The following is a 22,916-nucleotide window of genomic DNA, read 5'->3' as shown; positions in this document are numbered from 1 at the left end:
AATCAGACTGCAAAAATACATGTCATATAATACTCCGTTTATACAAATCTTGCTACAGGCAAACTGATTGTATATATTCAGATGCATACATATATAACAAAAATATAAAGAGGGGGCATGGGAAAGAAAGGTTTGTGGTGTTGGGGAGAGTAGCTGAGTTAGTCCCAATTGCTTAGTCTGCTATCATCAGACATAGAAATTAAATTATTAATGGATATGAATTTGGAAAGACTAATAAATTTAGGAAGATGAAACATTATTTACATAACTCATTCTTTATATTATCTCAATCCAATTATTTAATGGTTCTAAAACATGATTATCACAATAAAGAAATCATAGATCTTAACAAATTTCTTTAGTGTCTTCTCTTAACATTGCTGGTTGTTTACCTAATAATCATTTCTACATTCTTTCTTGTAAAATACAATTTTTTTTTTAATCCACACTTCTTCAAAGAAATCAGGACTAAATCTTGATAATGATAAAATAATCAAGAGATTATTATTCATCCTTCTAGTTTCAGATTAGGAAGGAAAATGTGATCAAATTCTAGTCAATGGAATCTAAGAAGATCTTTCCTAGAAGCTGATTAAGAGACCCTTTTTATCTTGAATGTATTGATGAAAATTTATTTCTAATTCTGTGACCATGAGAAGGACTTAGCCAGCATGGAGGTCATACCAGAATAGGATATCAGAAATAAGCAGAGCCTTTAGTGACATCGTTTAGTTGCTCTCTCAACCAATCCTGGACCCACAATGCTTTGGAACTTCTGATTATGTGAAGGAATAATATGGCTTTATTACCTAAGCCATTTTGACATTTTTTTTATTACTTGATCAAAAATGATTACAGTATCACAGTTAATATATATTACATTTGATGGTGACAAACAGTCTTAACCTTCTCTTCAGCTTAACTAACCTTTAAGCAGGTTTCTTTCTGACTGCAGGCCACAGACCTCCCATTTTTTAGAGCATTTACTTTAGAAAACTTGCAATTGTAAATTCTTTTTCTTCTCCTTGGCAATGTAAATTTTCTCCTAGACTCTTGCCAGTTTTAAAACACAGGAAAGTCTTTCTCAAGGATCTAGGCACCATCCTTTGAAACATAACTATCCAAAAAAACCCAAAATATATATCTGTTTCACCCCTATCTCCTAGCTTCTGTAGGAGTGTGGAAACCCAAGTTAGATAAGAGCTACTTAGCAAATAGGAAACCTAAACACATTATCTTCACTAATATCCTACATTTCCACTAGGTCTTCCCAGAGGTTAAAAACTATCCTGCCCTTTGTTTTAAGGGAGGAATTCAGTTTAGTTTCTCTTCTCTATCTCTCTTGCAGTAGTCATGAATAAATCCTTCCTGTTTGACTTGTCGGGTAGTGTTTCCTACTATGCAGTATAGAAGTGAAAAAGCTACATTGCTTTGAGAGACAGAAATCAGAGTCCTGATTTAAAATATAGCAGCATATTTGAAAAAAAAGAGATGTATTTATTTTGAGATGTTATATATAATAGAGAACATCAAAGATAAATAAAAATTGTCTGTCTTCCGAGGAACTTAGACTAAAGAGGGTAGAAAAAAATAATTAAGGTAAGTAAACAAATAACAATACTAAAAGTTAAATAACAAAGAGTCATGAGGATGTAAAGTAAGGAGAAATCATATTCTAACAGAATTAGAAGGAGGATAGAAAAAAAATAAGCTTTTTTTAAAAGGATATTTGAACTGCCCTACATTATAAAGTGATGAGGGAAGAGGCAGGTTGGACTCCAGGTACATGCAACTGCACAGCAGAACTATGGGGAGAATTGAAACATATATATGGTATGCAAATAGGATGTAGCAGTACATATTTAGCAGAATTGTAGGTCCCAGCTGTTTGAATTTGGGCAAGTCACTTTTTATTGCCAATCCTCAGTTTGTTTCTGTAAAGCAAAGGATTTTGGCTGGGTAATTATGAAGATATCTTTCAGTTTGAAAAAAAAACTCACTATTATATGATACATGTGTGGTTCAATTTGGTAAGAAATCATGCATCATTGTTAATACTTGCTTTAACTTATTTAAACTATTAAATAATTTGAAAACATTACTCATTATACTCATTAAATAGGAAAGAAGGACAACTTAAAAAAAAAAACGAAAAAAAGGGAGAGATATTTTTGTCATCTAATAGCAAAGTGGCACCACATTTGGGTTCATGGCTCATTGGGTCTGAATAGCCTAAGATATTTTCACTTATTCTAGTCTAGCCAGTCCTTCTTTGTTAAAAGTCACTGAAGTGGTATCCCTTGGTACTAGAGCCAAGCAGTTCCTCTTTGTCATGAATTTTGCAAAAGAAAAAAAAAATTCTGCTGCTGAAAATGAGGAAGAAGAAAAGATTAATTTCCACTTATTAAAATAGCAATAATATCATTTCCAGTGTAGGAAGCCCTAGGAGAAAGTGATGAAGACACATTTTCAGCTTTCTTGTGTGTGTATTATAATATAATTAGATTTGCTGATTATTAATGGGTGCAATTAACCAATTTGGGCATTAAGTACTTGGTCTCTAAATGGAGACTGCAAACAGCCCTTCAAATTTGGCATCTCAAAATAACTGTGGGCAGAAAAATGTCCCTATAAAGGCAACATTTGGTTGCCAAACTTTTTTGACATTCAGCTCTAAAAATTTAACCAAGTAAGTGGATCTGCCATTGGTGTAACACTTCTTAAAAAAAAAAAAAATTCTGTTCTGGAAATGCATTCATTAATGATCTCTGGCATCCTTACATAATTAACTCACTGTTTAACCACACATTAGCCCATTGAAATTCCAAAGGAAGGAGAGTGTTTGCTTTTTATATCTTACTGAATTCTTACTGTCTAGGGAAAATAATTTCAGCATCAAAAAATAAACTGTGACACGTCACATTAAATATGAATTTGTATTTATTAACTTTCCACAAATATAGTGTCATACTCTAGAATGAGACTTGAGAAGTGAAGGTATTCAAATATAGAGCTTAATCATATCTGATGTATCCTCACTATTCTTCCAGCTTCTCTTTTGTACAGAGGTAATATTTATGATGGAACTGTCAGAAAGAGGAAAAGTTTTCTCAGCTGATGTTTGATTATAAATGCAGCTAAGCACCCTGCTTTCTTACGCTTGGGAAAAGCTCAGTAATAACAATGCAAGTATGGTGAACTCAAAGGAATGCTCAGCTAGAGGGTCGGATAAATGCAATCTTTCACTAAATGGTACATTGGTAAAACTCTAGGAGTCCCACTTCTTTATCTGTAAAAAATAAAACAAAAAACCAAAATCATAATAATTTACATCATTATAACACCATACATTTCTAATGGATATCAATGTATTAAGGAAGAACAAATACGACTTCATATTAGATCTGTTCCTTTACCTCTAGCCCTGTGCTCTGTCTCCTATGATTAGTCATCCTGATTTCGCACTTTTTGTAAAAGAATGTTGCCCATAGGCTAAAATATACAGGATAGCCCATTCTCAAGTCTCTGACCTTTAAGGATATAACACTTTTCCATTCATATGGAGATAAAATGTTGCAGAGCAGAGAATAACATTTGTCTTGTTGTTGGTTTAAAGGAACATCAAGACCTGACCTAGGTGAACAGCAGCAAGAACAAAGGATTCCAACACCAAGAAGTTTGCAACAACCAACCACATCACCTTCACTTTTTAGTATAAAAGGAGTTTGAATTCTGATTTAACTAAGATGGTTCTCCAGGACATTAAATTCTGACTTAGGTAAGATGGTTCTTTAGGACATTAGTCCCCCATCTTCTCTGTCTATGGGCTTTCTGAATGAAATCATTATTCCTTGCCCCAGCACCCCATCTCCTGATTTATTGGCCTGTCATGTGGTAAGCAGAATAAGTTTGAACTCATAATATCAAGAGTACAAATGCTGGTAATGTATTATTATTATTTTTTAAGTTCGTCCCAGAGTCCCCTAACATTATTCAAACTAGCCAATCCTAAATCCATTTCTTCCTGTTGAAATCACACTAAAGGCTTTTGTCCATCTTTAACCCTCACTCCCTTTGCCTCTAGGCTGCCCTGGTGCTTCTCCATGTGGCCATGTGTGGAGTGGCATGGCATCCCCTCTGAGATCTGTGAGTGACAATTATCTTAATGTCAGTATTCTACTGATCTGTTGCCTCACCATACTTGAATAATAAATAAAATCTACATTGTAAAACAACATAGGAGAGAAGGATTTTATTGTACATCTTTAATTTTTTTGTATTTTTAGTTATTTTACCATTTGTAGATATTATTTATTTAAAATACTTTATTAAAAATGTTAAATATCATGATTTAATCTCAGTAATTTTTGACATATATTAGTATTAGTCAAAATCTCAAAATAAATGTTATTGTTGCTGAAAAGTAAAAAAATATAATGTAAAAAGTGAAAAATAGAATTTTTGGCAAAATCCAGAATAAAATGTTGAATTATGTGTTGCTATTTATTGTCCAAAGAAAAAAAAAGTATCCTTGTCAATAAAAATTTTAAAAGGACTTTACTGGGTAGAAGTACAAAACAGGAATAGAGGACATAAAGGAAGAAATGAACAAATAGATATACAATGCCATATGTACATTGATTCAAGGTGGCAAAAAACCAATTTTCCTCAAACTAATCCAGAATTCAATGCAATTCTAATTGAAATTCCTACCCAGCTGCTCATAGCATTCATAGGAGTATAGAAGCCCAAGAATAAACAAGCCAATTTTAAAGAAGATGATAACAAAAGGGTTTATCTGTTGATGTTAGGGATAAAGCTGGCATAGTTAAAGTGGTATGATTAGGCACAAGAATAGACAAATTAAATGATGAAACTGAAGAGGGAGCCCAGAAAAAAAAAGACCTATCTGTGTAAGGAAACTACATGAAAGCTGTATTACAAATAAGCAGGAAAGGATGCATTCTAGTAAAATAGTGCTCGTAAATTTACTTACCAACATGGAACAAAAAGTAAAAATAGATCTCTAACTCAAATCTTTCATAGATATGTTCCAAGATTTATATGAGCCAAATATCGTGAACAAAACTTTTAAACTTTTGGAAGAAATTATTGGTGAAAATTTTGATGACATTGGGATGGGACCAACCATAAACAAAAAGGAAAAAAAAAATCTGGCTTACCAGGCCACTCCACCTACTCATCAGGATAACCTTTCTAGAGCCAATAGGGCTCAAAAGAGCACTGAACTAGAAAACCTTAATTTGACATTAGGTCAATACAAAGACTCATCTGATTTTTACAAAATTTTCATGAGGGAAACAGGTAATTTTCCCCACTATACAGGTAAGCTATTGAGGCAAAGAAAGAAGATTGATATTCAAGGGAAGTAATGATTCAATAATCATAAACTTTATAAATGAACCTCATGTTAAAATGCAGAAAAATGTCAACACTTATACATTCCAATATCGTATAGCACTACAGTTATCATCTAGTTTTTCCAGAGTTACGTGATTTCACTTTAAAATATGTACTCATTCCTCCTTGGTACCCATAAGTTTGTTCTTTATATCTGTGAGTCTCTTTCTGCTTTGTAAATAAGTCCATTTGTATCATTTTTTTAAGATTCCACATATAAGTGATATCATGCGATATTTATCTTTTTCTGTCTGACTTATTTCACTTAGTATGATAATCTCTAGGTCTATTCACCTTGCTGCAAATGGCAATATTTCATTCTTTTTATGACCAAGTAATATTCTATTATGTATATATACTGCAACTTCTTTATCCAGTCATCTGTCAATGGATATTTAGGCTGCTTCTGTCTTGGCTATTGTAAACAGTGTTGCTATGAGCACTAGGGTACATGTATCTTTCCAAATTGGGAGTTTGGGATTAGCAGATACAAACTACTACATATAGAATAGATAAGCAACAAGGTCCTATTGTATAGCACAGGGAACTATATTCAATAGCTTATAATAACCTATAATGAAAAAGAATATGAAAAAGAATATATATGTATAACTGAATCACTATGCTGTATACCAGAAATTAACACATTGTAAATCAACTATACTTCAATAAAAAATTGAATTGCATAGATATAAAAGTCAGTAATTCTATATTATTTAATAAAGACTGAATATGTCAAGTCATTCTGGCTGACCTACTGCAAATGATCATGATTCAATAACTTAATAACATACGAATTTCAATACTAACTCTGCTTTGTCTTTTAAATAATATGAATTAGTTTGTTGAAAGAAAAATTGCACAGTATTAGAATCAAGGATATATATAATAGAATAAAATAGTAGAATTGATAAACTAAAAAAATAAAATAAAATATGCACTCATTTTAAAATAATATTTGGCTTCTGAAAAACTAACTTCTTATAGGTCTGGAATAAAATAGGAACATTGCAAATTCACTGAACACCATACAACAACTTCAAATGTGGGTTCGCACCAGCATAAGATGCCTCATAACAACATCAATAAGAGCTGAATCTCCACATGAGAAATCGTCAGAGCATAATGAGCTCTAATAATTTACTGTAATAGAAATGACACTTGGACTGCACCAAGATTCACCAGAGTTACAAACTGTCCTCTGTGTTTAAGCATCCTTTCCCCCTCTGAATATGCAATGCAGTAAAAGATACCACAAATGACCCTCATTAAAGAATAAGATGAATAAAGCTTTTTAAATTGTTTAGAAGAACATACTGGATGTCTTAACATTGATTATGCTGTCAATAAAACAAACAGTCTTCAGTACAGAAGTGGTTTAACTGCAAATAGCTTCAAATATCTCAGATATCATCATAAGCCAAGGGGAAAAAATCCCTTCCACCATTCTTTGGTTAATCAGCTCTCTAAGTGTCCCAAGAACTACCTGTTCTCATCAAGTTTATTCTTAAAGTTACTGGTAATCAGTGTTGCTGTAAAATTAAAGATGAAAATTGAATTATGATAAATTGAAGTGAGCATACTTTTAATTATTCATACTTAATGTATTTGATTGTTAGTCTCTATCTGTAAAAATCTACCTGAATAAGCAAGCTAGAATAAGACTGTTCTAAAATATGATTCATATGCAGTACAACTTTATTCCTATTTTTTGAAATTAATTCTAAAAGGGAAGATGAATTAAAATGCATAATTCTTAAAAGGTAAGATTAAAGGATTATTCACTTGCTAAGGGTCAGACTGATGATTTAACTCTATATACGTATATGAAGATGTATACACACACATGCAGTGTATGTGGAGATAAATCGCATCTATTTTTGCTGATATGATTCATCAGTTAAGGATTACTTAAACTGGTTTTAAAAAAGGCCAATTATGATAATGGTTTGCCTATTCTCTGAGATAAATTTTTCATTTTAGGAGTTGGTTTTATTTTATTTTATTGTTTTATTGTTGCTGTTTATTTTGTGTTTTTTTGGCTTATTTGCATTTTCCAATTTTTAGTCTAGATCTGGAAATTAGATTAAAGAAAAGTTAGTTCCCCCCTCCAAAAAAAGCAAAATAAATAAATAAACAAATAAACAATGGAATGCTTAAAAAAATTGTTCTCATTTCACAAGTTTATATTAATATATTTTTAAAGCAATTCTCTATTTGATCATCCTTCACAATTATTTATTTCTAGCAAAAAGAAAAGTGCAGTGCTTGCCACAAATATATACTGTACTGAATTTTTGATGTACTTTGTACTTAAGGGGAAAATTTCTTCTCCAAACTAATTTGGCTATTTTTTTTTCTATTTTTATTGCACTGGCTTTCAAATTTTCATGTTTCAAAGTTCTATCATTAAAAAAATAAACTTTTTATACTGGGGAATATTTCAATTTTCACAAAATTTGAAGCCTTGCTATATTGCAAATGATTTAACAAAATAATGTCTGGATACTTCTAAAAATTATTTAAAAGACAGCGTATTTTGTTTGGTGAAGGACTTTTACATACATTATCTTTTTCAGTTCTCATAACAACTCTATAAGGAAGTTACTAAGTTCATTTCTAAAATGAGGACATGGATGTTGAATAGCGATGAATTTCGCAAAATTACAAAAGTACAATGGTCACTAATTTAATAATTTAATTTATTAAACCAATAAAAAGTTTTGTCCACCACTTACTGTATGTCTTTTTTGGATGTGGTGAGCAATTTGCTAACTCAGTTACCCTTCTTCATTTTATATAGCAAATGTAATGATTGATGGGACTAAACCTACCCCCAGCTACAGGGTTTGGAACTCTATGGGCCTTACCAATCAATAAAGTCCCATCTCCCTTGCTATTGCTAGTGTTTCAGGTCAGGGCTTTATAACCCTGGTTCATGTCCATCAATAGCCACAATAACTATCTCAGGAGTAACTACCTAGACTTCTCCATCATGATTGAAACCATGGATTTTCAACTGATAATTGAGAATGAGATTCTTGCAATCTTTCTGAAACAAAACAGAGGAGCATGTTTCTAAAGCTGATGTAAGCCATCAACAGAAACAAAAGAGAGCAAGTTGACACTTGAAAAAGGTAGAGCAGAGCAAAGCAATAAACCTAGGTCCTTGGATGTCACCATATGAGAGTGCTGGATTAAACTGATGCTGATGGTTACTGTACTGTTAAATTGGCAGGTCACTCGGGCTAGTTAATTCCCTCCATTGTTTAAGCCATTTTCTGTTGATTTCCCTTTTGCATACAACTTAAAGCTAAGACAAATTTGAACATTATGTTACTGCCTCAGCTTTCAAAAATGTTGCTTTTTCTTACACACAAAAGCAGGTAAAAACATTGTCTAATTTATAGTATAAGTTATAGTCAGAAAAATTTTAATTTATAACAAAACGTTTAAAGTTGTTTTATTGACTTTAACAGTGTATCTTGTTATTGATTTTTTCCTTCTGACTCTTTGCAGTCCAAGACATGCTAAGCAGCAGTTTTTCTCAAATGAGATGGCTGAAGATGGTAATGAAATTTCCAAATGCCCTTTTCGTTGTGATTAAGGAGCAGGGAAGTGCAGGACCTCAATATCTGTAGATCACTTTGACTGATCACAGATGAAAACACCCTTTTCTTAAGACTGAAAATTACCACCCAAAGTTGAGGACACTTGTTTAGATTAATGACAAAACGACTAATAGAGACTGGTCAAATATATACATGTTCATATTTAGAAGAAAATCCATAAAGGAGATTTGCTGGGTTGGATAAAACCAGTAAGTGAAGTGTTCAGCGGAGACCATAACCTACCTCACCAGGAAGCTAAAAGCAGCCAAATAAAGGCAGAAGTGGCTTGTGCTTGGAATGGAGCCCCTAAGCCCTACCAACATAAACATGGAACCTGGAAATTTCAGAATGTCAGATTACAGGGTAGAAATTTGAATCTTTAAAATAAAATGTAATAGGTTTTCAATAATCTAGTAAACAGATGTCAATTTTAAGTGGTGATGCATAAATGACTCAGCATGCAATCTGAATATAAAGGAGGCATGATAAGCTGAAACGGTAAGGTTTGAAATACCTTGGAAGACATACGTATAAGCCCAGACAACAGTGTAATTTAAGGACTTCAGTCCCACCCTTTCTACTAGATTTCTCGTGGCCAATTTTCATATACAATATGTATTTTGTGAATCTGATACCCACGTCCTTTCTTTCTCCTCCTTCATCATTCTTTAACAAGCATCTGTTATCTGAAGCACGTCATTCCTCTTGACCCTTTAAGTTTTAGGCTGTGGTTGTATTGGATCAGATGAGGGTAGAAGTTATGGAGTAAATGTGGGTGGAGGGTTCTGTGTTACCAATATTTCCAGAGGTGCTTATATAGTATTTTCTCAGTTTAAATTTTTTTCATACAGCACAATTCATTTGTTTAAATGTACAGTTCTTTGAATTTAGACAATTGTATGCAGTTGTGTAACCACAGCAAACAAGGTACAGAATATTCCATCAGCCTCAAAAATTCCCTAATGCTGCCCCATTTCAGTCAACTCCTCATCTTCACATCTAAGCAGGAAGCCACTGATCTGTTTTCTGTTCTTACAGTTTTACCTCTCCAAAAATTCACATACATGGACACATATAGTATGAAGGCTTTTGATTCTGGCCTTTTTTTTTTTTTTAACTTAATTTGCAGTCCATCTATGTCATTGCATGTATCAGTAGTTTATTTCTTTTGAATGCTAAGTTATAGTTCAAATAGTTCAAACATATTTCATTATATTGATGTACCACATTTTGTTTATCCATTCAGTAGTGAAACAGCATTTGGCTTGTTTCCATGGTTTGGTGATCATGAATAGAATTGCTAAACACACTGAATTACATGTTTTTGTATGAATATACATTTTCTTTTCAATTAGGTAAATACCTCAGAATGAGATTTCTTGCAAGCAGAGTAAGCATATGTTTAATTGCATAAAAAAAAATACTGTTTTCTAGAAGAGCTGTACCATTTTTCATTCCCATTGTCAACAGATACAAGAGTTTAAGGTGTTATGTATTCTTGTCAACACTCATTTTCTCAGTTTTTCTTTTCTTTTGAGTTTTAAAATATTCTAATAAATATGTAGTAATATATTTTCATGTGCTTATTTCCCATTTGTATAGCTTCTTTGAAATATGTAGTCAAATATTTTGCTTTTTTGTTATTGGTCAGTTTGTTTCCTTCTTTTAAGAGTTTTAAGAGTTCTTTTCATAGTCATTATACAAATATTTTGTCAGGTGTTTGATTTGCAAATATTTTTCCCAATCTGGTATATGTACTTTATTTTTCTTAACATTGTCTTTCAAAAATTAGAAATTTTAGTTTTTATAAATTCAATTTATAAACGTGCTTATTTATTGAGTGTGATTTTTATGTTTTATCAAAGAACATTTGCCTAACCCAAGTCCACAAAGATTTTTCCCATATTTTCTTTAAAAAGTTTAAAGAAAGTTTAAATAGTTATAGATTTTTCATTTATGTCTATGATCCACTTTGAGTTAATATTTTATAAGGTACAGAATAAGGTTGAGGTCCATTTTTTAAGGCATATTCAAATTTTCCAACATCATTTGTTGAAAAGACTGTTCTTTTTCATTGAATTGCCTTTGCACCTCTGTCAAAAATCAATTAAATCTATATCTGTGGTTCTATTTGTAAACTCTTTATTCTGTTCCATTAATGTATTTATTATTTTGCCAACATTACACTGTATTGGTAACTTTAGCGTTAGTAAAAGCCTTGAAAACAGATAGTGTGATCTTCAAATTTTTTTCTTCATTTTAAAACTTTTTTTGTCTATTATAATTCAATTTCTGTCCATATAAAGTTTGAGTTAGGTTGCTGATATCTACTAAAATGTATGATGGGAATTTGATTAGTACTAGATTGAATCTATAGATTATTTGGGGGATAAATTACATCTTTTCAATACTGGATCTTCTGATTAATAAAGACAGTGTATCTATTCATTAGTTTAGCTCTCCTTTGATGTGTTTCATCCATGTCTCTGGTTTTCAGCAGAAAGATCTTATACATATTTTATTACCATATATGTCAGTATTACATTCATTGCCATCTTATTATAAATGGTAGAGTTTTCCTTCTTGATTTTATTTCCAACTGTTCATTGCCAGTAAATTAAAAGGAAATTGACTTTTATATACTGACTTATGTCCTGTGAATTTTATAACCTCAATTATTATTTGTTTATTTCAAATCTTTATAGTTAATATTTATTTTCCGGCCTGGAAGTATTCTGTACTGGAAGTTGTACAATGCTGAACAAGAGTTCTGGAAACAAACACCCTTATCCTGTTCCTGACCTTAGAGGAAAGTATTCACTTATATTTTTTTCACTATTAAATTGTGGCATCTGTAAATTTTTTTAGATAACTTCTATCAGTTTATAGAAGAATCCCTATATTCCTCATATGTTGACAGTATTTTTCATGAATAGATGTTTTCAGTCAAATACTTCTTTTTCTGTCTATTGAGGTAACAATGTGATTTTTTCTTCTATATTTTATAGATATGGTGAATTACAGTAATAATTTTCAAATACTGAACCAGCCTTACATTCTTATCATGTACATTCTTGGTTATAACAGTTAAATATAGCTAGATTCAATTTTTGAAATTTACATTCAGAAGAAATATTTGTCTATGGTATCCATTAGTTGAAAATGTTTTGTCTGGTTTTTTTTTGTTTTGTTTCTTGGTATCAGAATTTATAGCCCTCAAAATATAAGTTAGTAAATATATCCTTCTTTTGTATATTCTGGAGAAGTTTCTGTAGACTTAGTACTATTTCCCCTGAAATTTTTGGTAGAATTCATTAGTGAAGTCATCTGGAGGTTTTTTGGGGGGCAACGTGCTTTCTAACAAAAAAGGTAACACCTATTCAGGCTGTCCTCTTTATTCTAAGTGAGTGTTGCTAGTTTGAGTCTTCAAGGATTTGGTTCATTTCAACTAAATTGTTGAATTCATAGCCATAAAACTGCTCTTTATACTCCCTTATTACCTTTTAAAATGTGTAGTATCTATAGTGATCCCCATCTTTCATTTCTTATGTAAATAATTTGTCTTCTCTTCGTTTTTATGGTCAGTTTATCTAGAGTTTTATTTATGGTGTTTATTGTTTTAAAGAATTTTTAATTTTCCTTTTTTATTGCTTTCTGTTCTTAATATATTATTTTCATATTTTTATTGTTTTCTTTCTTCTGCTTGCTATGTGTTTCTCCTCTTTTGTGCAAGACTTAAAGTAGAAACTTATTATTGATATGAGACTGCACTTCTTCTCTAACATGAGTGTTTGATGTCATTGATTTCTCTCTAAGCACTAGTTCAGTTGTAACCCATATATTATGATATGCTGTATTTTAATTTTTACCCACTTCAAAATGTTTTCTAAATTCCCTTGTAGCTACCTCTTTGATCCATGAGTTACCTAGAAGTATATTATTTAATTTCCAAGTGTGTTACATTCTTGTTATTGATTTCTTGTTTAACTCTGTCATGGTTAGAGAACTGTAAGATTTCAGTTCATTTAAGTTTGATACAGTTTATTTTAGTATCCATATTATGGTCTAATTTGTGAAATTATTCATGTGCACTTGAAAAAAATGTACATGTACTCTGATGTTGGTAAGAGTGAAGTGTTTTCTCATTATCAATTAAGTCAGATTGATTGATTATGTTTTTCAGGTCTTCCACAGGCTTGCTTATGTCTTTCTACTTTTTTATTTACCATTGAAATATGGATGCTGAAATCTCCAAGTAAAATTGTGAATTTGTCTGTTTCTTCACTCATTCTATCCATGTCGCAGGACAATGATGAAATTAAAGGTGTAGCTATACAATAGATGTTAGATAGTCAAAGTATTCCCTAAGACAGAGAAAAGGAGATAATTACAAAATAAAAAAGCAAAGAAATAAATTTAAAAAGAAAAGTTTTCAGTGTCAAACTGTTTCAAGTGCTGAAGAAACTATTAGGCTAAAAACTCTAGAGATTCAAGTAGACTTAACACACTTGAGTTGTCATTTTTTATAAAAGCAATAAGGACTGAGGACACTGAACAACCTCCCAAGGAGGATATATTCCTCAGTATCTACTACAGATATGACAAGGCAGAGAAAGGAGATGGAAAAAACGCTCATAGATTGTAGTCAACTGTCATAGAGGGAAATGAGCAAGGGACTCATTATAAAAAGCACAATCTGAGTCTAGTAATGGACCACTTCTCACCTCCAGGATAGGAGGAATTCATATACATTTTTATAAAAATATAAATTCCAGTATATGCTAAGGTCCAGGTATTAAATCAAGGACTTATAATTATATGCCCTTGTTTTTAGGGCATGTAAAACACAAGCAGCCTTGCTCAATTTACTGCAGTTTCAAAATTGCCTTAGAAATTGAATGTAAAAATATTGGTATTTCAATTAATTTAACCACTGACTGATTTGCATTTCTGAAAGACTTGCAAAATATGTGTTTTTATAAAACTAAATATGTTTAAAATTTGAAGTTTATTAAATATGTTCAAGTCATAGCAAATCAGGATATATTTCTTTCACGGGTATGGTTAGTCCATAATAATTCATATTTGGATGGAAGGGTTATCTTAATTAAGGCAACATTCTTAATATTGTGAAAGTAGAAGTAGGAAAAATGATTGTCAAATAAAAAATTCACAGTTTCTAGCTTCCTTATTGTTGTTCCCTTAAGACATACATTTTTATTTTATATATTCAAAACACTGTCCCCAGTTACACATTTCCTCCAAAGAGAAAGGTCAAAGATGAGGTTTCCTTGGGCTGCTTTTTCTCCATCTGGAAATCTTAAAGCTGATTTTTATGGATATTTTAAAAATACTGTCCTCCAAATGTTCTGTAATGCTCAAATGGATCTTTCTTTGGAGTCTGGAACTAAATTTATTGTATATTTGATGTATAAAAATCATTTTTTTAAATGTGCCTATTCACAGATCATTCTTCTCATTTAATTCAAAGACTTCCACAGAGACCATACCTAATATTTGCAGGTGATCTCATTTTTTTTAACCATAATTTGTTGTAAAAGGTAAGAGCTGTTAATTCTATAAACACCAACAAATGACATGACTTCTTCATATTATGTCATATGTAATTCCCTCTGTAATTCAAGGGGACTTAGATATTATATTAACCATTCTACAGAGGAGAAAATTAGGTCCAGACTGAGTAAATGATTTGCCCAAGATTACATGAAAATTTTACTTCCACTGCTTAGACTCAAAATCTTTGATCTACTGCCTGTATCATGCTGCTCCCCGTAACACAAAGCTTGACACAAAGACAATTAATCCATCATATGTTTGGACTCCCAAAACTGGTTACTTTCTGTGAACTGCACCAAATATGGAGTAGTATTCCAATAATCACTGTGTATGGTACACAACTCTAGCACACAATTGACATGTGCACTGAATGCACTGCTACTTTCAAAATCTGCAGATATTCACAATAGCAACTTCCTTCTAGATTTTCTCAAAGCACCTCTCCTTTCCTGTATTGTCCAAAGCAACTGTGCTTTGGTCCTTTTCCAGATAATCTGTAGTGTGGTTTCCTACACAGGCTATGACAGTTTACAGGCAAAGTTTATGTTAGAGACATATTAGTTCTTTTTTTCCCTGAAGGTCCTTTTAGGGAAAATGTGCCATATTTAAGGGGAAAAAAATGAGTCATAAATAAAAACCAACAGTAGAATGTTTAATTTGGAAAAATAAAAGGCTATTTTTTTCTCTGGACTAATTCATTTTAGATTGATAAAATGTGGCTTATGGAGTGAGTGAGTAAATTTCAAGTTTGCATCAGGTGGAACAGATCTATGCCTTCAGCAAAGAAACAAACAGCAATGAGTAGTGTAACACATCACAGAAGGCAACACAGCAAAGGCCACTGCTGAGCAAAGTGAAGTACAAGTATCTAACAATTGCATAAATTGTTTGTTTATACCATTTCAAGAAGTGTTTTGGTATATACTGTGAAAATTTTTCATGCAGAGTGACATATCTTCCAGCTCATTTTGTGAATGTGTGGATATTTCAAATTATCAGTATGTTTTTTGCCTCCACTGACAGATTATAAACTCATCCTGCATTAGTGCTCTAAAAGAATGGAATACATGGGACAAATTGTGATGATGCTAAAATATTTGATCCACTCTTCAATGGCTACAACTTAGCTGTTTAAAACCATGTTGGGTTCATTTTGCCTCAAGTAAATTGACAAAATAGACTTATCAGTCACAGAAAACATTAACAAAAATGTTCTACCAAGCTGAGAACTGAAAGGATAATCTGTCTTTCAAGTAGGTAATGTTCAAGGTCTTGGTGTCAAGAAGGCAAATATCACAAGCGGTTGCCCCTTATGTAGGCTGGAATGAGCTTCTTTTTCTTGCATTAGTGACAAAGCAGAGAAGTATCATTAAGTGTTTGTTTGCATAATGAGCACAATTTTGACCCAAATGAAGAATGTCCTGAAGTCTCCTATATTCATCTGGAATTACTAACCACTGTCCTAGAGGGAAGATGGTGGTACAAAATGTGTCTTAGGCCACTCAGGCTGCTGTAACAACATATCACACGCTGAGTAGCTTATAAACAACAGACATTTGCTTCTCACAGTTCTGGAGGCCAGAAGTCTGAGATCAGGTTGCCTGCATGGTCAAGTTGTGTGTCTGGTGAGGAAGGATTTGCTTCCTGATTCATGAACAGCTGTCTTGTTGCTGGGTCCTCACATGGTGGAAGGGGTGAGGGAGTTATGTGAGGGCTCTTTTGTAAGGGCACTGATCGCATGCATGGGGGCTCCTCCCACTCAACTGCAAGCATCCAGACATCAGAGATGGTAAGGTAAGTATTTCTGTTCATCACTCTATCTCTTGTTTCTCATGTAGTAGGAAGCACGTGGTAAGGGCTTATTTTTAAAAAAAAAAAAAAGTAATAGTCAAATAATGATGAAAAAAGTAATGACCATTTGTATAATGGAAATTTTCAATAAATGCAATGGCATAGGTTCCATTAGGGAGGGGACTCCAATACGAGATTTGATTTGCTGAGTAGACAAGTGAGGCCAGGCAGGTATAGCAGCACATAAACAAACGGAGGTCTGCAATCACAGCAAACTGCAGCTCTACCAGCAGTGTAGGACGGCTGAAGCATGACATTGAGGTGTACAGTGCCAGGACATGATTTGAGACAGGTAATAGCAACTGGCTTTTGAACAGCCTCCTATACCGTCTACAAAGTTCCCATTTATGTCTTAGGAAGCATTGAACAATTGCTATCAGAAGAGTGACAGGATTAATTTCATGTGAGGAAAAGCAGATTTGTGGTGGTTTTAGGGGTAAGCAACTGCTAGCTAGCCTCATATCCAAACATTATCTGCCTAAATACGTGGACTCTGAAGTCAAATCAGTTATATCTCTCTGGTGAGTTATATGCACATAAACAAAAGAGCATACATTCATAATATTCCTGGAGCTCAGAACTGTTCCTAGTTTCCTTAGTATTTCATCTAGAGTGCTCTCTTAATTTATAATTTTATAATATGTTGCACATTGGAAGTATAAATATAAGCCCATAAAATTCTTATGGCATATAGTGTGACTCTATCCATTGATCTGATTCACATCACCTGCCTGGAACTAAATTTTCTCTTCACATATTTATCACAGAGATTTTTAAACAGTATCTTGTACCCGGGTGTAAGCACTCTTTAAGCACTTCACTTCTAAGTAAGCAACAAGGTAATGAGAAAGTTAAGATTCATCATTGTTTAAAATATTGATATTTCTGTACTAAAACACTCCCTAAAATATAGATGTACATTTTCACCCTGGCATGCTAATAAAAAATAAGAAAACACTCTGGGTAGAAAATTAGAGTATGTGTTTATTGCTTTTTTATGACAGTGGCTAAATTAAAATTAATCTCACACTTGATTACCTGAAGAGAATGTCTAGTTGAAGGAATCATGGCATCCTGTTGCTAGAATCTAATTAAATGATGAGATATCTATCAGATACATGCAAGTCCTTCTTTTAAGTATTATAGTGTTAAAATGAAAAAAAGCACATTGTTGGTGTCATAAAAGAGGCCAAGGGAAAAGAAAATTACTACAGTAAATGTGGTTGCTCATGTAACAGACAAATACAGATTGCCACAGAGTTATTTAGTTTAGAAAAACTCCCATGAGAAGTGGTGTCTGTGCCAGGGTGCCAGGCTAAAGGCATGAATAGGAATCCATTAGATGGAGCCCAAGTGAAAAAATATAACAGTGGAGTTATGGGGATGGGGGAATGAATGCAAGGATAAAAGAAGCACAAAGAGAGAGAGAGTGTGTTTGTGTGTGTGAGAGAGAGAGAGACAGAGACAGAGAGAGTGAGTGAGCAGAATGAAAAGTTAGGTTAGAGCCAAGCATGAAGGATCTTGGATGCCTTGCTTCAGGACATTTTTAGAAAGACTGAGCATTTAGGAGGCAGATAAAGGACAGGACTTAAGACAAATTTTTATGGTAGATTTTTTAAAATATGAAGATTATTGGAGGGGGTAGAAGCAAAAATGATGTTGTGATCAAGCCCAAATAATAAGATTGATGATGATGTTATAACTCAAGACCTCAGAAAATACACTTATAAGAGCAGATGAGATGGGATAATAAGAAGAAAGACCTTAGAGATCACCAAGGCTTACCAATTTTTATCCATATTCCTTTAGATCTGTTCTAGAAACAAAAGAACTTGCTGAAGTTATGCAAACAGTGATGACTTAAATGCATAGCCTGAGGCTAGAAAATGGGCAGTCAGATTTAAATCCTACTTTGTAAATAAATGTGCAAGCAAGCAAATCAGAGTTGGAGGAATTTTGGTAAGTCTTGCACATATTGTTAAAGGACAAATGGCTGCACAAAATTTGTGTGTCAGACACAAATGATACCTTCTCTTAAGGATTACCAAAATCCTCTAAACAAGGACAACATTAACATACAGTTATCCCTCAGTATCCACAGGGGATTGGTTCCAGGCCCCCTGTGAATACCAAAATTCAAATGAAAACGACATAGCACAGTTGGCCTTCTGTATCCATGGTTCCACATGCACAGATTCAACAAACAGAATATAGAATCTGCAGATATGGAGCACTGACTGTAGACTATTTGGTGATCATTGTATTTTCAGACTGGACATTAAATTAAATAATATTTCTTTGGACAGTTTGATTAATCTATGAATTAATGAGCATTCCCTCTGACATGTGGCATTTGCAACTGCATTGTTCTCAGTGTTGTAAAAAGTACATTGTAGGTGCTCAATAAATATGAGAGGAATGAATGCATGACTGAATGACTTTATCTGCCCAGATGTTTTCTGCAAATTATTACAAATTCAAAACATTCCAAAGTATAGAAACAGAGATTTTTTTTTAATGTGACCTACACTTACCTATTTTTATAATTACTTCACCATTTCAGTTGATATTAATGGTATAATTCACTAAAGTTCCATGTTATGCTTGCCAGTATCTGAACTCATCTCCAACCCTGAGTTTTCAAGAATTACTGTGGTTGATGTGCTGATGGGAAGACTAATATACCCTCTGTGAGTCTAGCTTGGTTACAATCTAGTGGGTCTCAAGAAGGACATACATTTTCTTTCAAGAATCAAACCCACCCATACATGTGACTCTGTGATACACACAAAAGTTTGTGGCAATTCTCTCACACCTGGAGGGCTGGATTTGTTGTAACCGGACAAAACTCTTCAGTTCTTGGGGAATTTGATGTCATCATATGCATACCCTGGTAACCCTGAGCTAGAGGCTGTAAAATGTGAACTGTAGTAGAAAGAAAACATAAGCTTTGGCCCCTCAAGGTAATCTAAGTTTGCTTGTATCTTGGCTTTGCCACTTACTAGATTATTATTCAAGACATTGTTTTGTCCATTCATTCAACAAATACTTCCTGAGTGCCAACTATGTGCCAAGCACTACTCTTGTCTCTGCCCATGTAATAACAAATCAAACATATTCTCTAGCCTCAAGGAGATTACATTCTTGTGGAAGAAAGAGATAGCAGTTTAAAATAATTTCATAGGTATTGCCATGAAAAAAAATCATATGATAGACATTGGTGCATATGGTGGAGAAAAACAGTATACAGAAAATTAGGCACGCAGTATATGAGGCAATATATTGTGTCTGCATAAGAACATATTTTCTTCAAGCAGTTACCAGTTAAAATAAAGTCAGAATAATGTGAAGAATGAAGTAAACAATTAATTAAGTAAACACGTTTCTTTGCGCATAAAGTTGGGATTATAATCTACTCTGTGAACTTTCTGCAGATTAGAAAAAATTAGAATGTTGCATGTGAGTCTTGTGGTTTGGCATATATTAGGACCTTAAAGAAGTAACATCATATTAAGATGATATTTGCGATAGCAGTTGATGATGGCATTACAACTAGTAGTCAGTATTTTAAAATAGTAGGTCTTAAAAGGGGGGTATTATTATTTGGAGAAGTGGTTTGGAGCAGAAGCTTATTTGGAATCTGTTTCCAGAACTATGGTCCTCTTTTTCAGAGTTTCTCCACCTGTCTGGAATCTTACAAAACTTACTGGTCTCAGCATGGAACCCACCCTCTTTATCATGTTTTCATACCCTGAGCTGACCTGATTGGCTATAGATGTGATGATTTTGTCCTGTGAAACCCTGGATTGACCTGGCTCTGTTAAATGAGAGTTATGTTATAGAACTACCTTATTATTGAAGCCCAGATCCTTCGTACCTCCAACAATTTACTGGCCTTTTAGTGGCAAACTTTCAATACTGAGTGTCTCCTTTTTATCTGCAGTTCATTTATTTTGTTGTCTGGAACACATCTTTAAGTGCAAAGGGCAGCCTAGGGTGGTAGAGAGAGCACATGTTTGAGATTACTTGAATGTTCAATAAAATGGAACAAGATAAGAAAATTATATGAACTCTGGATGAGAAAGTGCAAGGTAAAGTGCAGCTGAGTGATTCAAAGCTGCATATGCCTGCCCCACACAGTACACAATCATAATGAAATTATATTTAAGCCAGACGTATAGAGAGCTTTAACAGAACTAGGAAAATCAAAGGTGGGTCATCCTGATTAAGCGTAACATTTTTCTTTTTTAATAAGTTGTTGGTATTCAGTTTTGGAGTCTGAGCTGAATTATTCAAGACAAGAGTGGCTAAGTTCAGCCAGAAGCAGTCTTCAGTTATAGAACATGTCCTTTTGTCCCCAACAGGGTGCACTCTTTGCTTATAAACCAGGGACATAGTTTCAAGAATTTAATTTTAAAGAATGCCAGATTAGTAGTTTACCTGCCACGCTGATATTCAGGGCTGAAGACCTAACTCTAGAGTATTCTCTTTTAATTTTTAGGTAAACTAAGCATAAAAATGTCGAGTCCCAATGAAACTCATATGAGGCAATATCTGCTTAGTTTTTGACAATAGCAGTCAGTGATTCCCTCTCTCTTCTTTATTATTGCTTATTTCCTGCTCCAAGAACTGTGCCTGGCATCCAAAAGGTAATCAGAATATTTAGTGTATTCTTGCAGAGTAGTTAGAACATAAACAGGAATGGAACTTAGTTAACGTGGTGTCATGCAAACAAAAAGAGAGAGGATTATAGTGACTATTAATGCACGACAGATTTTTTTCTATTATTTTATCTATTCTTTTAGAAAAAAACTCTTTTGAATCAATTCATTTAGAAATTGTTCCCAATTATTGTCTGTCTTCTATGTATACACAATGTGTATGTAATAAAATAAAATTATTCTAAAATTTGGAAGAAATTTTAAAACTGACCTAAATTACATTAAACTAAATATAACATTTTCAGGTTTGCATAGCATCTTTAAAATTCTCTTTCCCACAGATATTCATGCTGTGGGAAAGAGAATTTTAAAGATGCTATGCAAACCCCTAGTATTGTTTTTCTTGCTGATAAATCACGACCAGAATTATTCTTCAAAATATCTGGGAAGTAAATAATGATGTTATTTTACAGCTGGGCCTGAGAAAGAAGAGATGCCATCTGTAGAATCAAAATTAACATTTACTATTGTGAATTTCACACTATAAAATAGAGCGTGAACAGAAAAAGTGGCAATAAAAAACTAAATGCTTTGATATACCTTATTTGGCTTAGGTAGAAAAATATATTTGCTCATAAATACTTTTCTCTGGCTGGCAACTATAGTATGAAAGGGGTTGTGGCCAACTAGAAGTTGCGTGTCACACAATGTATACATGAGGAGGAATCTTACAGATTGCTGGATAATGTTGAATAAAGAAAGCAAGACGCAGATAAATATACACTCCATTTCTATGGAGATTTCAAAACATGCAAAATTCAATGATACTCTTTTAATGGACACGTGTGATAAATCTGTTTTAAACAGGCAAAGGAATAATAAAAAAATTAAAAAAGCAAATTCAAGATAACGGCTGTTTCTTGATAGTGCAGACAAGAGGATGAGATGAGACTGAGGATTACACTAGAAGAATATTACTTCTTAAAGTTAGATGAGTTCAGGTTCAAGATGGTGATATACGAAGGTCCTAAACTTATTTCTTCCCAAGAACACTCCAAATTTACGGTTACATAGGGAACAACTTTCTCGGGAGGAAAAAAAAACAAAACTAAAATCTGGCTGAGCAACACCTATGCATTGGGCAAAGGAGAGCAGGCCCACGGGGAAGCAGGTGGGAGAGGCGGGGCCACAGTCCTGCCTAAACCCCCACCCCTCGTGCAGCGACCCACCCACAGTCCCAAAGACGTGAGGAAACTCAAAACGCAGAGCTTCTTCCTGAGGCGCAAAGGGCTTAACAGGCGTTCAAAGCATTTAGCTTTGAAAAGCACCAGAACTTGTGACCCAGAGACCCACACATCTGTGGCAACCTGAGGAGGCTCCGAGGGCTCCGGCGCAGGGACTCACCTGCGGGGCCCAGCGAGGAAGCGGCAGATCCAGGTGCGTGTGGAAAAGGCTCCTTTGCGTGTCTCGGAGTGTCAGCCGGAGGGCAGACGTCTGATTTGACACCCACTCGGCGCCGCTGGGATACTCTCAGAGCGCAGAGACTGGCCGGCACCATCTTGCTGCGCTCCAGGGCGCCAGAATCCTCCCCGGGGAAGCTGTTACGCATGTGCGGTGCCTCGGTTTTACGTCTGGTGCCTGGATTTTACGTCGGGCCCCCGCTCTTTTGCGGCAGCCCTCAGGGCCCACCTCTCCATCGCCTGGCACAGTGGCGGTCCTGCAGGTCTGTGTATATTGGCTGCCTGAGGGTCTGGTTTCCAATCCGCCTAAATCTAGATGCTGACCGAGAGCCTCC

General features: G+C 34.0%; 1 protein-coding gene across 1 annotated transcript in view; it reads right to left on the bottom strand.

The window, feature by feature from the left end:
* The window catches only part of LUZP2 (leucine zipper protein 2), a 423,667-nt gene extending 401,061 nt beyond the window's left edge, over positions 1–22,606 (bottom strand). Inside the window, exon 1 of the mRNA XM_032488380.1 lies at positions 22,526–22,606. The gene's annotated coding sequence lies outside the window, so the exon portion shown is untranslated. The remainder of the gene's footprint in view (positions 1–22,525) is intronic.
* Positions 22,607–22,916: the final 310 nt, after the last annotated feature.

This window comes from Camelus ferus, chromosome 10, assembly GCF_009834535.1.
Source record: "Camelus ferus isolate YT-003-E chromosome 10, BCGSAC_Cfer_1.0, whole genome shotgun sequence".
Lineage (NCBI taxonomy): Eukaryota > Metazoa > Chordata > Mammalia > Artiodactyla > Camelidae > Camelus > Camelus ferus.
This window is presented reverse-complemented; position numbering and strand designations above follow the sequence as displayed.